This window comes from Diabrotica virgifera, chromosome 9, assembly GCF_917563875.1.
Source record: "Diabrotica virgifera virgifera chromosome 9, PGI_DIABVI_V3a".
Classification (NCBI taxonomy): domain Eukaryota; kingdom Metazoa; phylum Arthropoda; class Insecta; order Coleoptera; family Chrysomelidae; genus Diabrotica; species Diabrotica virgifera.
This window is the reverse complement of record NC_065451.1, coordinates 212348671-212362231: the sequence shown is the minus strand read 5'-3', so window position 1 is coordinate 212362231 and position 13561 is coordinate 212348671. Positions and strand designations below refer to the sequence as shown.

The following is a 13561-nucleotide window of genomic DNA, read 5'->3' as shown; positions in this document are numbered from 1 at the left end:
CAACGCTAGATCCTGCTGTATACCTCCAACGCACATATATTCCGTTTATATAATTATATTCCGTTATATAATTGCATCATTAATTCAGTTAATTAATATGATAATTTTTTCACTAACTATGTATTCAGTGATTGTAATAATTTATATACTGTACAACAAAAACTAATTCTCAATCGAGAAAACAGGAAAAGTGATAAAGTGATTTTTTAATAATATATTGTTATGGTCATTTTCATGGGCATTTTTCAGTGCGTCACAAATGATAGAAAAAAAGATAAGTCCGTGATAATACACATTTATAACATTTATTCTAACATGACATTTTAGTTTAATCTGACAGTTGCCACATTTTATTTGCAATTTGGCATAAAAACAAATCAATTGTGTTTATTGCATTTATAAAATGGAATTTTCTTTGATTTGTATAGTCTTATAAATTGTACAGATTATATTCGTAGATATATTATATAATTCGTAAATATATTTTTTTCGATTATAGCGCCAGCTATCGACAACTAGAATGAATGTTATAAATGTCTGTAATCACGGACGTGCCTTTTTTTCTGTCACATACAATTTAATACGCTAGAAAGAAATCGAAAAACTGTGACGCACTGAAAGATGCCTATGAGAAAAAGAATACTATGGAACGCTTACAATTTTGAACATCTTTAACAACGAAATACTTGCACCACAGAATATATCCTGCTGTATTATTTGCTTGGATCTTTCATAAATAATAAACAATAAATAACTTATTCTATTCTCATACTATATATCAATTATGATTTCACTACCTGTATCATAATGAACTTCATTATGATATAGATTTTCATTACGATACAGATTTTTAACCAATAGAATCGCGATATGGCATTTACGATGAAGGTGGCACACGCGCAGTGACCAATGGTGAGTCAAATACATACGCTTTGACAGTTCTCAATATGTAAACAAACTGACAAACTACTTAATTTATTTGCGTTACAAAATTAATAAATTTTAATATATTTCTTGTTGAGAATGATCATAGACAAAATCGTGTATACAACTTGCATTTAATTGTCATTGTGAAGCTCGTACTCTATGAAACTCGCCGCTAGGCGGGTCGTTTCGTATCCCTCATACTCGCTTTATAATGCCCATCATTAAATGCTCGTTGCATAATATACTATTTTATTAAGTTCAAGTCTTAAAAGTCAATTATTTATCATATACACTATCAATATTATTTAATCAACAACTCAAAATATTTCCGATGCCATGTCAAATATTTAAAATTCACTGTCTTGTCACCATATTCTATTCGACTCAGTGCGTTGTATAACAAAGATAGCGAATGTTCGATTTGGAGAATATCACCACGGACATTTTTTTCAAATCCTGAAAAAATTAATAAATATTTTTAAAAAATTTAAACGCAGAATAAAAGACTAAGTTATTGTCGAGGGCCGAAAGTCCCTTAGAATAAATAAAAAGTTTCTTTTGAACGAGATATTTGAAATTAAAAATCACGCCACATTTTCTCTTAGTTTTTCATTCCTGTAACTTATTAAAATAAACATTACAGAAGTTTTCAGGGAGTTTCGACCCTCGGTAAGAACGTAATCTTTCATTCTGCGTTTAAATTTTTCAAAAATACTTATTAGTTTTCTAAGCATTAAAAAAATATAATCCCATTTAGGTAGCATTGCAGCCGAAACTACGTACCCATCCCCTCAACTGATTCTTTCTCAGTGTTTTGACCAATATACCCTGAATTTATACACTCACTGAAAAATGAGAATATAATACAAGCAGCAGAAATATATAATATTCAGGACACCAGATACAACTTATGAATTTTACATTATGACACCTATGAACAGAAATAACTTCACACAAGAAAAAGTAAAAAGAATAGATTTTAGGCTTAAAAGCATCGAAAAGCACGGGAGACCAATTTACATATTATGATATTCTATTTTGCGTATATTATTCGGAGACTGCTTTCTTGTTTTATATAGAAAATACTCACGATCTCATGATGGATATAAATAGGAGCATCTTTGTAGACACCTACCCAGAAATCAATACCGGCTGACTTAAAGTCTCACAAATCTTGCGGCTGAGTTATAACCGCCAGCTTTATAAATTTAAAACCTTATAAAGGAAGAAGCTCTGATAAAGGATGTGGCGGAAGTTTTTAATATAGTTAATTAACGAAATTATAGCGGAACAAATGTTATTATGGAAGTCTTTTGTGTAAAAGTTATGGAGGAACAAAAAGTTATTGACAGTTTTGAAACTAAATAACAGCGTAATCCATCATTCGGTATAAAGTATATTTTAATATATTTTACAAATTTTAACAGCAGAAAAATTTTAAAGATCAGAATAACTTAGTTATCCTACCCAGATAATATTTATCTAGCTGCCATATTTCGTGATATTTCAGGGACTTATGACAGCGTCAATTTGCATGTTGCAAAATTTTTGCTAGCAGGATTTTTTCTTCTGGAAATCCATTTTCATTGGAGCAAATAATTCGGGCTCAATCATAGTATAGGGATTTGATCATTCCTTTTTTGATGTTTACGCTGTGGTTGGAGCGAAAATTTAAATATCCGTTGGTGGGGGTTGGTTTTCTGTAGACTTTGGTTGCACATCATGTGATTCTTATGTAATTAGCACATCTAGAAAATGATTTCTATAAACAAAATTTCTGTTTACCCATGGGTTCACAGGTAATCGAGATAATTGAAACAAGACACAGTATGATGGATATATGTAGATGATGTGTTCTCCATTTGACGTCTAGTACCAGAAGCATTGAATACATTTCTAATAGACATCAATAATAAACAAGAATCCAGCCAGTTGACGCAATAAAAAGGGTAGCAGAAGAAGTTAAAACAGCAAAATATATTGGGTAGTTATAGCAATGTTAGATATTATCTAACAATGTCTTTAATACAACAAATTGACCCATGATAATCGAAGGAATGAAAGACATGAATATTCCTACATACTTAACATACATGATTTGTGACTATCTATCTAACAGAAAAATAAAAGTAACCAGTATATAAAACAATGTGTCCCCCTTAGAACAAAAATCGACCTGTTTCGTCATTTTCTTAAAACCTAATAACTACTGCCAAATATCGAGGTGGACTGTTTTCTTTGGCCCACCCTGTATATGGATTAAAAGAAATAAGTTGTTATTAGGTGCGGATCGAGGTCCTCATATTAAAAGGAGAAGCAAGAAGTACTTTATGAAGTTCAACCTAGAAATGGTTGAAATTATACCAAAAAGAGACCGATTCAATTACAGAATACATAAAGAGGGTTGTCAAGAAAGCTGAAAAGACCCCCTCTTTAGCAATGATAATGACAAATATAGCGATGTCTACTTCATGCAGAAGAAAGATGTATTTAGAAATAGCACAGTTTACAGTTCTATATTATACGGCCCCAGTCTGGAAAGAAGTAGTATTAATTAAAGAAAAAAAATACAAGAATATGATGATAAGAGCGAAAATACGAACATGTATTCAACAAAAACTCTCGAGAAATAATATTGAACTCATTTCCTTCAATTATTTCTGAATTACAAATTTATCATTTTTCATCACTTCGAAATGCCCTCGGAAAATTTATTTTCCTTGTTCAATAATCCAATTTTCATTTCGTCATCATCATTTTAGTTTACAAAGTTTCCTAAGGCTCTTACGAATCGGATGCAAAAAGTTTCATTGAGATTCGTCCAACTGCAGAAATTTGGTAGGTTTACTCGTATTGATTCATTTCCTCGCCTAATAAGCCAGTAACGATTAAGATTATTTTAAAGAATGAACTAAGAGCAAGCGTGTAATAAAAAATCATGGTCACGTTTAAAACCCACTACAAATAATAATATTAGTTAATAAACGCACCTGTCTTGATTATGGTATCGCAACTATATCAATAATAAAATTCTCCTCGATATTATCCCAACTTAACTTCCTCTAGAACCAACTTACGATAGCGTGTCGGTTATTGTTATTTTTAGAAACGATTATATCGTTAAATAATAGTTTATTCTGAAAAGTCATAACTGCTGAACATTAAACATATTGTTTTCTATTTAGTAGCAAAAATATTTCGTATTGCATATCGATCGCAACAACTAAATACGCGCTCATTGATAGGAAGGTTGATTGTGCGTGGTTCATGTAGTGTAGTGTGAGTGAAGTGATCGTTTTGTTATGCATGCGTAAATTATTGGATTTTGTATAATTATAATAGGTGAGTAGAAAAACGAGAAAAGACTTTGTTTTTAGAAGCGGTAAAAAATGAAGGCCCTTAGCTTCGATAGTCTTGACTAGATTCTTCAGCTATTTCCGGTCCTTCTTTTGTTCTCTCAAACCCCTTGTACCCATTTCTTCTGCCAGTCCGGACGACATTAAACAACTTCTTTTCCAGATTAACTTGGCAAGGCTGTTATTAGGGAGTCTATGGACATGGACATCTTAGACGTTGAGATTTAATTTCTTGGACTACGTCGCTGGCTCTATACAGCTGCTTGATATCAGCATTTGTTCTCATTCGGTATTGGTTGCTATTAGAGTCGGGATAAGGTTCCACGATTCTTCTGAGAATTTTTCTCTTAAAACATCTAAGTTTTCTTTCAATTGGTTTGATCAGAGTCCAAGCCTCACACGCATACATGAGCACCAGGTAAAACATATCCCAACTATCTAACTCTCCTTGCCCTGATTACCTGTGTTATTTTGTATCTCTTACACATCTCCATACGCTCCTAGTTTGTTCTTTTGTTCCAATTCTTAACTTAGCCTCGTTTATACAATCAAAAACTACTCTAAAGGTTTTCCTCTCCCAAATCTCTTTTCTGGTCTTTTTCCTTTCTGATTTATTGTCCATGTTTCAAATGCATACAACCCCGGTCGCGGTGGTTTAACTATTGTTTCATCATAAGCTCTAATCTTGTTTGTCAGGAAACGTGTTTTGCCTTCAACAGTTCGTTTAATTGATACTACGGCTTTGCTAACTTTCAATAACCATTTATCTATTTCTCTCTCTCTTCAGCTTATATCTGTTAGTTTAAGGTACTCAAATTCTGTTACCTTCTCAAATTTATACTCTCTCTCTCTCTCATTCGTCCTTATCGATCCATTAATTTCGGTAGCTGTTTCTTTCTGTCTTCAAGATTCTTTTTCTTCTTCTAAAAATGTCTATTGTCTATATCTCCATAAGCTCCTAGTTTGTTTTTCTGTGCCATTCTTAACTTAGCCTCCTTTATACTATCCAAAACTTTTCTAAGGATTTTCCTCCCCTAAAGCTCTAGCTTTTTTCCTTTATGATTTATTGTCCAAGTTTCACATGCATACAACCCTTATGGTCTAACTATTGCTTCATAAGTTCGAATCTTGGCTGCCCTTGACATATCTTTTGCTTTCAACAGTGCCTATAATGATCCTACTGCTTTGCTACTTTTCAATAATAGTATGATACAATTGATCCAAAAGAAGGCATAACCCAGACATCCAAAGTGACAGTTATCCTCCAACATCAAATTGTTCTATATGGTCCACATAATGTTCAGAAAAAGTCACACCATTTTGAGCGTCATGTTTGGTGGGGAGAGGGGGGAGAAATCGGTAAATTCGTAGTTTTTTAGGTTTTTCGTCAATATTTCTAAAACTATGAGGTTTTGTATGAACAACCTTCCATTCAAAAATGTTCTACATTAAATTTGAAATAAAATAGGTCCTATGCATAATCCTTTTAAAATGAACGGTTCTAAAGTTACGGAGGTAGTATATTATAATTGGTCCAAAAAAAGGCCTAACCCAGACATCCAAAGAAAAAGTTTTCCTCCAACACCATAATTGTTCTATATGGTCCACATATTGTTCAGTAAAAAGTTACACCATTTTGAGCGTCCGGTTTGGGGGGAAGATGGGGGAGAAGTCTGTAAATTAGTATTTTTTTTTTACGTTTTTCGTCAATATTTCTAATTACTATACTTTAGCGTAAATAATGTTCTATACAAAAATGTTCTACATAAAATTTAAAACAAAAAAGGTCCTATATATATTTGTTATAAAATCAACGGTTCCAGAGTTACGGAGGGTGAAACGTGGAGGTTTTCGATACTTTTTATATTTTTTGGGCAATTGATGATGATTTTGGGTGGTGAGGTTGACGTTTTTTCAAGGGCTTATCACTAACATACCATCGGCTACTGAAATAGCAAATTTTATTTACACAACACAATCCTGTTAAAGAAAATTTCTTTCATCAGTAATAATATTATAAATTGCCCAAAAAATATAAAAAGTATCGAAAACCTTCACTTTTCACCCTTCGTAACTCTGGAACCGTTGATTTTATAACAATTATCTTTCACACCTTTTTTGTTTTAAATTTTATGTAGAACATTTTTGTATAGAAAATTGTTTACGCTAAAGCATAGTTTTAGAAATATTGACGAAAAACATAAAAAACTACTAATTTACCGACTTCTACCCCCTCTCCCCCAAACCGGACGCTCAAAATGGTGTGACTTTTTTTGAACATTATGTGGACCATAAAGAACAATTTGGTGTTGGAGGATAACTTTCATTTTGGATGTCTCATACTATAACCGTTTATCTATTTTTCTCTCATCAACTTATATCTGTTACTTTAAGGTACTCAAACTCTGTTACCTTCTCAAATTTATATTCTCTTTCTCTCATTCGTCCTTAAAGTGATCTATTTATTTCGGTAGTTGTTTCTTTCTGTCTCCAAGATTCTTCTTCTTCTTCACAAACTTCCTCTAGAACCAACTTACGATAGCGTGTCGGTTATTGTTATTTTTAGAAACGATTATATCCTTAACTAATAGTTTATTCTAAAAAGTCATATCTGCTGAACATTAAACCTATTAAAACAAAATCAATGGGAAAATCCCAGTAGTTGGCTGTATACCATAATTAAAAATCATACAGAACAAGTAACAACTTCGTTTGTCCAATGGTATAAAAAGTTTATTGAAAAACTATTAAAGAGTCATCCAAAAGGATTCGCAAAACGTTTTCGATCTAGATCAGATCATCTTCAGTGCGTTCTGCTTAGTAGATGAAACTAGCAACCTTATAAAATAGGTGACATCGAGAAATCTGATTTACATGTTGAAAATCTGATGCTAGTGGCGACTCTAAATCGATGTTAAAAGATGAATTTAAAAGTGCTCAAAGGGCAACATGATTCAATGCTCGATGATAACGTGTGGTTCTTGCCAGTTCAATGGACACAGACCAACTTTCTATACCATTGTACAGACGAAGTTTTTACTTGTTCTGTATGAGTAAACCTATTGTTTTCTATTTAGTAGCAAAAATATTTCGTATTGTATATCGATCGCAACGACTAAATACGCGCTTATTGATAGCCAGGTTGATTGTGCGTGTTTCATGTAGTGTGGTGTGAGTTAAGTGATCGTTTTGTTATGCATGCGTAAATTATTGGATTTTGTATAATTATAATAGGTGAGTAGAAAAACGAGAAACATCTGTGTTGTTAGAAGCGGTAAAAAATGAAGGCCCTTGGCTTCGGTATTCTTGATTAGATTCTTCAGCTATTTCCGGTCCTTCTTTTGTTCTCTCCAGCCCCTTGTTTCCATTTCTTCTGCCAGTCAATACGACAGCAAACCACTTATTTTGTAGTCACCCCTCTTTTCTTCCCTTGCTCTCCCATTTGCAAAACTCTAAGGACCTTTCTTTCTTTTGGCATTCGTAAAACAATTCCCAACTATCTACATAACTCTCTACTCTCTGTGTCCTGTATATCTGTATTATTTTGGATCTCTTATACATTTTTAACTTACTCTCATTTTATACTATCAAAAACTTCTCTAACGATTTCCCTCTTTCAAATCTCTAGCTTTTTTTTCATTCTGATTTATTGTCCAAGTTTCACATGCATACAACACCGTTGTTCTCACTATTATTTCATAAGTTCGAATCTTAACTGCCCTAAACACACGTTTTTTGCCTTCGACAGTGCTTTTAATGATACTACTGCTTTGCCACCTTTCTACAACCGTTTATCTATTTGTCTTTCTTCGCAACCTCTTTTTTCTACTGTTACTCCAAAGTACTTAAATTTTGTTACCAAATTTATTCTCTCTCTCATTCGTCCTTAGATTAAATCCATTTATTTTCTTCTTTCTTTATTAACTGTATTAGATAGCGTCATTTTATCTAATCATATCAGTTTCTCTAGTATCCCTAGTGATCTCATTGCATGCTTCGCAAAACCCGTCTCGTGATATAGTGTCATAGGCCTGTTTAAAATCAATAAAGAGCATAGGCAAATCTAAATTTTGTTCATAAATGTTGTTTTGTAATAATGTTATGATAAAATTTTGGTCGGTTATTGTTCTTACCTATCTGAAACCAGCCTCGTATTCTTCTATTACCTCTGTTTCATTCTACTTCTTACAAATGTTGCTAATACTTTACATACTACTTTTAATAGTGCGATTCCTCTGTAATTTTCACAGTTTTATCACGTTTCCTGTGAATTGGACAGATGAGTACTGTGTTCCACTCAGGGCCGTAACTACGATGTTGGGGGCCCCGGGGCAAATGTGATCTGGGGGCCCCCTACCGGGAGGTCTGGGGAAGTTACCCTCAGCGTAAGGGGGGTCCGGAAAAATGTTTAATATTTAACCCTTTGAAAACGCATTTTCCCTCCTGTGTGAACACCACACTTTCTCCTTTCTTTTTTTTTCAGCATGTCCTGCAATAACTACGTATAAAATTAGCAGCGCTAATGATTACATCTTCATCTGTATCTGACATTGCTGACGGATTATCAACGAATGCGTTTGTTCGTTACAATGTACCTAAATGGTCTTACTTTGTACCGAACGAATAACCACACCTACAAATTCGTTCCTTCGTTCGTGTTTACTTTGATTTAAATACACTTAAAGGTGCCTTAAGCTACTGTAGTGTGAGCCGAACACACTCAGTGAAGCTGGTCAGTGTTTGTACTGGTGGGACTGATCCTAATGTGTTCTACCTTATCTATACCTTTCTTTTCAATATATGGTTCCTTTCGCGTACCAAGATGTGGTTTGAGGTAAATTGGTTAAGACAAATTAGCTGAGACCTGGGGCCCCTATTCCGGTTGCATTTTAGTTTTTATTTCGCCAAAATAACTAATTTTCTCAGTTACAATTTATATGTTTACGAAAGGTCTCGGGGGCCCCGGCTTAGCCCGGGCCCCCTCTTCCAATGGAATTTTATGTTTTATTACGCCAAAATAACTAATTTTCTAAGTAATAATTAAAAATTTTATGTTAAGGTCTCGGGGGCCCCAACTTATCTCGGGCCTCAGGGGCCCTGTTCTGTTCCCATTGCATTTTAGTCGAAAAGTCTAATTTCCCCAGTGAAAAATTAAAACTTTTTAAAAGGTCTTTTTAAAATTGTGTCATTTGAAATTATTTAGTTAGGATCGGCTGTTAAATGCATATTTTTATTTTCCTCCTTAAAATCTATGCACGGCCAACCAAACGGGGGCCCCCTTGTTCGGGGTAGTTACGGCCCTGGTTCCACTGCTATTGGGACCATGCAAGTTCGGCAAAGCGGAAAGCGGCACTTGGTTTCTACGCTCAGCAACATTATTCGCATTTTTAATTATATTGGCCAATTTTATTAGTCCTGGTTACTGGATAATTGTAACGGCCATAGTCCAAAAAAATAATAAGAAGAAAAAATAAGATTCAGGTTGTGTTATTAAAACGTAAACAATTGTATGTAGTAAATAAAATTAGTTATTAATATGCAGTAATGCAAGCAAAATACAATTAATTAAATTTACCTTTATATACTAATTGCATATCATATCAATATTGTGGAGCAATATATAATTTTTCTTCTTCAATGACAGTAGGTATGAAATATACGTCAATTTGACAATTTCCATGGACAATATGAATTATTTAAGAAAGTTGCAATATTTCTCCGCTATTCTCGCACGATGGTTTCTCGTATCCCCTCCAAGTACTTGCACACCGCGAATAGCATTTTTTTAGATTTCCTATATTTTTATAAAAAGTCGCTCTATCCTTTACTGCAGTAGATCACCTCCTACTTTTAATATTTCTGCTAGCACTCCGTTGTCTCCCACGCATTTATTATTGTTTAGGGTTCTTATTACTTCCATTATTTTCTTTTTTGTCGGTTCTTGTGTTTGTTGTTCTGTTTCTTGTGTTCGTTATTGTATTTCTGTTTCAGTTTGGTCTTATCGTTGAATAATTCGTCGAAATACTCTACCCATCTGTTTAATTTTTCTGTCTTGTTTTCCTGCATACTGTGCTTTTATTTTGTGTCACTCGTGTCGTTCTACTCATTAATAAAAATTAGGAACTACTTTTTGGACATGTTTGGACATTGGAGTATTCCTCTATTATTTCTTGTTCTTTTTCCGATAATTTATGTAATTGGTTGACTAAAAAAAAGAAGAAAATACTTTATTAAGCGCTAAAAATCATAAGTGACAGGTACATAAGGAAAAGAAAGCAAGCTAAATCATTGAACTTACAAATTTTTCGATTTTACGACATCGTTCTACAGCAATTCCTGTTTTTTGTAAGATAAGATATGCCTCTCTCTACTGCCTTCCCTCCTGTTTGAGTATTGCGCGCATGTATTGGGCACATATTTATTATTTTCTTCTTTTTGTTCTATATGTGTGTCCCGGTGCAATTCTTTGAAATATTTTCCATATTTTTATCCATTTCTAAAGTAATGTACTTTATATTACCAATTATGATAATGAGTTAATTATATCTACATATAGTATAATCAAATTAATAAAAATTTTCCAAGTAAATTTGACTCAAATCACCAGCACTAATCACAAGAAATTTACCAAGAATGCTTACATTTACGTATACTAAATTTAAAATCAAGATAATTTACAATGTATAAACTTTGGAAATCATTATTTGGGATTTACAATGTATATAGATTGTCTATTTACACTGTATAGACACTGTCATATTTTTATTATCACTTTGTAAACAAAAGTTTAAAAGCCAGGATTTGCCCAATCTCAAGCCTTTTTAATTCCTATAAAGTTCAAATTTTACGTCCTCTGCAGCTTTTTTCGCTTAATTGTAGTGCTTTTCAAGATAATATTATCTTAATTCGGTTTTATATTTCTATTATATATAGTTTTTTAGTGATATTCCCAAGCAAAGGTTAGGAAACTTTGTGAACCATTGTATTTTGTATAATAAAAATTGGTAACGTGCTCAGCCCCGAATTGGAAACACTATAGTGAAAGAGGGATATGTAAAATCTTTGTGTTTCCAAAGGATCTGGAATCTTCTTAAAGGAGACGGTGCCTAAAGAAGAAGTGTAACGTCAGACAGTCCGCTAGGGGAGAGCAGAGTAACAATAGTTTTGTACTTCATTGTGTTTATGAGTATTGAGTAAGGTCTTGACTTCTAGGGTAGCTTGATTTAATGTAGTTTAGTATAAAAAATAATAAGCCTATTTTCAACGAAAACTTTTCGTTTATAAATTCGCAAAGTCTGTGCGTTCGTGCGTTGCCGCTCCTGCAATACTTAGAGCAGATTTATCGATGGATTTTTATCTAGTTTTGTCTTCTGAATCCAATCTGAAAACGGCATTTCGATATCTCTAGCCGTCTTCGAGATAATCGACCTCAAAGTCTAAAATGTAACGTCACAACCCTTTTATTTTCTGCCGACACACTAAACGTCAGCTGAAATCGTTGCTAGTAAGTAGGCTAGTTTTAATCTGAATTTGTTAAGCAAAGCATAGGTTATTTACATTTGAGTTTGACACTTCGTGAATGTCAAACTAAATTTTAAATTAAGTATTAATAAAATATTAATGACATTTGATAGTGAATTTAATTATTATACAGTGTTATATTATACAGGGATAAAGTATGGAACCAAGCAAATATCTTTGAAACGAAAAGAACAATATTTATGAAATTTTGCATGCAAGTACAATGACGCAAAAGGCATCTGATGCCATATTTTTTATTACTACTCCACTTCCGGTTTTACCGGAAATACCCTTAACTTATTTACTTTAAATGGGACACCCTGTATATTTTTGCAGATTTTAAAAGAACTTATTATTTTTAATTCATACATACCAAGTTTGAAAGAAAAAACTATTAAAACAAGAAATAAATCTCTTTAGAGTTATAAAATAGGTTAATTTATTTACGTTAGACCAATGATATTAACAATAAAAAAAAAGAATGTGTGTGTACTTTGTACGCACGCAAGAAGTTATACTTCTATTATATGATTTAAACGAAATTAATATACTTTTTATTTATATTTTGTTTAAATATTAAACTAATTTATACTTACTACTTCTCAAACATTTTTATTAAAACAGTGCCAAAAATTAAAATAATAAAAGAATAAAACACACACAAACACATTAAACAAGCCACAAATGATGTCTGAACATTAATTGTCGAAAAATTTTTTAACTAAATACGTATTTTCTGAAAATACAATTATATAATAAATATACTTACAATCATAAAATGTATTAAAAAAAACAAAAAAGAAAGTTTCTATTGGGACTCGAACCACCGCTGATAAGAGCGGTTGGTATTGGAATTCATTCGCCTTCTCCGCTTAGCCACGGACAGTATGTGTCATTATTTACGAAGATCGACTAACTAAACGGATTAAACTTGTGATATTTTGATATTTTGAAAATTGATCAAATTATTTTAATTTTGAATTGAAATGATTTAGAATTGAAAAAATACAACAAAACATAGAGTAAATAAACAATATATTAGGTGAACATTGATAGAAATTTTGATGGTAATCAAATTATATAAATAAAAGTATTACATACTATGTATTTTGGCAGATCAAATAGGTAGGTTTATACCCATGATACATTAACAATTATTACGTACCTGTTGCTTTTAAAAACTATTTAAAAGTCACTACAATATTATAAACTTTTTTGTTTCTGTCCTCACAACAATAAAACTAATATATTATACATTTGTTTACCTTTACCTTTACCTCCAAACCACAGCTGCCATATCGGATAATTTTTGACATGTCATTTGAACATCCAATCAGAACAAAGTTATAATGCGCATGCGCCGGGCTGATAGGTTTTAACATATAAAAAAATCACCCTCTATCGCCGGTAAAGAAGTATAACTTCAAAAATTTCAAATGTTGAAAATGTTTGCTGTTCACCTCCTGACAACGTGCAAGCCTATAAATAAATTCGTGAGTCACTTTTTGCAAGATTTCTTCACGTATTCACATTCATCAATTATTCTTTGTCTCAAATCGTGCAAGCGTGTTGGTCGCCTAACGTAAACACGTGATTTTAGATAACCCCAAATAAAAAAAAATCTAACGGGTTGAGGTCCGGAGAACGAGCGAGCCACTCTATGAATCATCTACGTCCAATCCATGGATTTGGAAAATTCACTTTCAAAAAATTAAAATTCACCATATCCGATTATCATTAATATTTCAATACGATAT

General features: G+C 32.6%; 1 protein-coding gene across 7 annotated transcripts in view; it reads left to right on the top strand.

The window, feature by feature from the left end:
• The window catches only part of LOC114326099 (synaptotagmin 1), a 103402-nt gene that overhangs the window by 10675 nt on the left and 79166 nt on the right, over positions 1-13561 (top strand). For 2 of the 7 annotated variants that reach the window (XM_050662436.1, XM_050662432.1), the window contains exon 1: positions 7392-7517. The exons of 3 other annotated variants lie outside the window; for them this stretch is intronic. The gene's annotated coding sequence lies outside the window, so the exon portion shown is untranslated. Of the gene's footprint in view, positions 1-3991; positions 4270-7391; positions 7518-13561 lie in introns of those variants that run through there. 2 more of the 7 variants (XM_050662431.1, XM_050662435.1) reach the window with 2 other exon arrangements.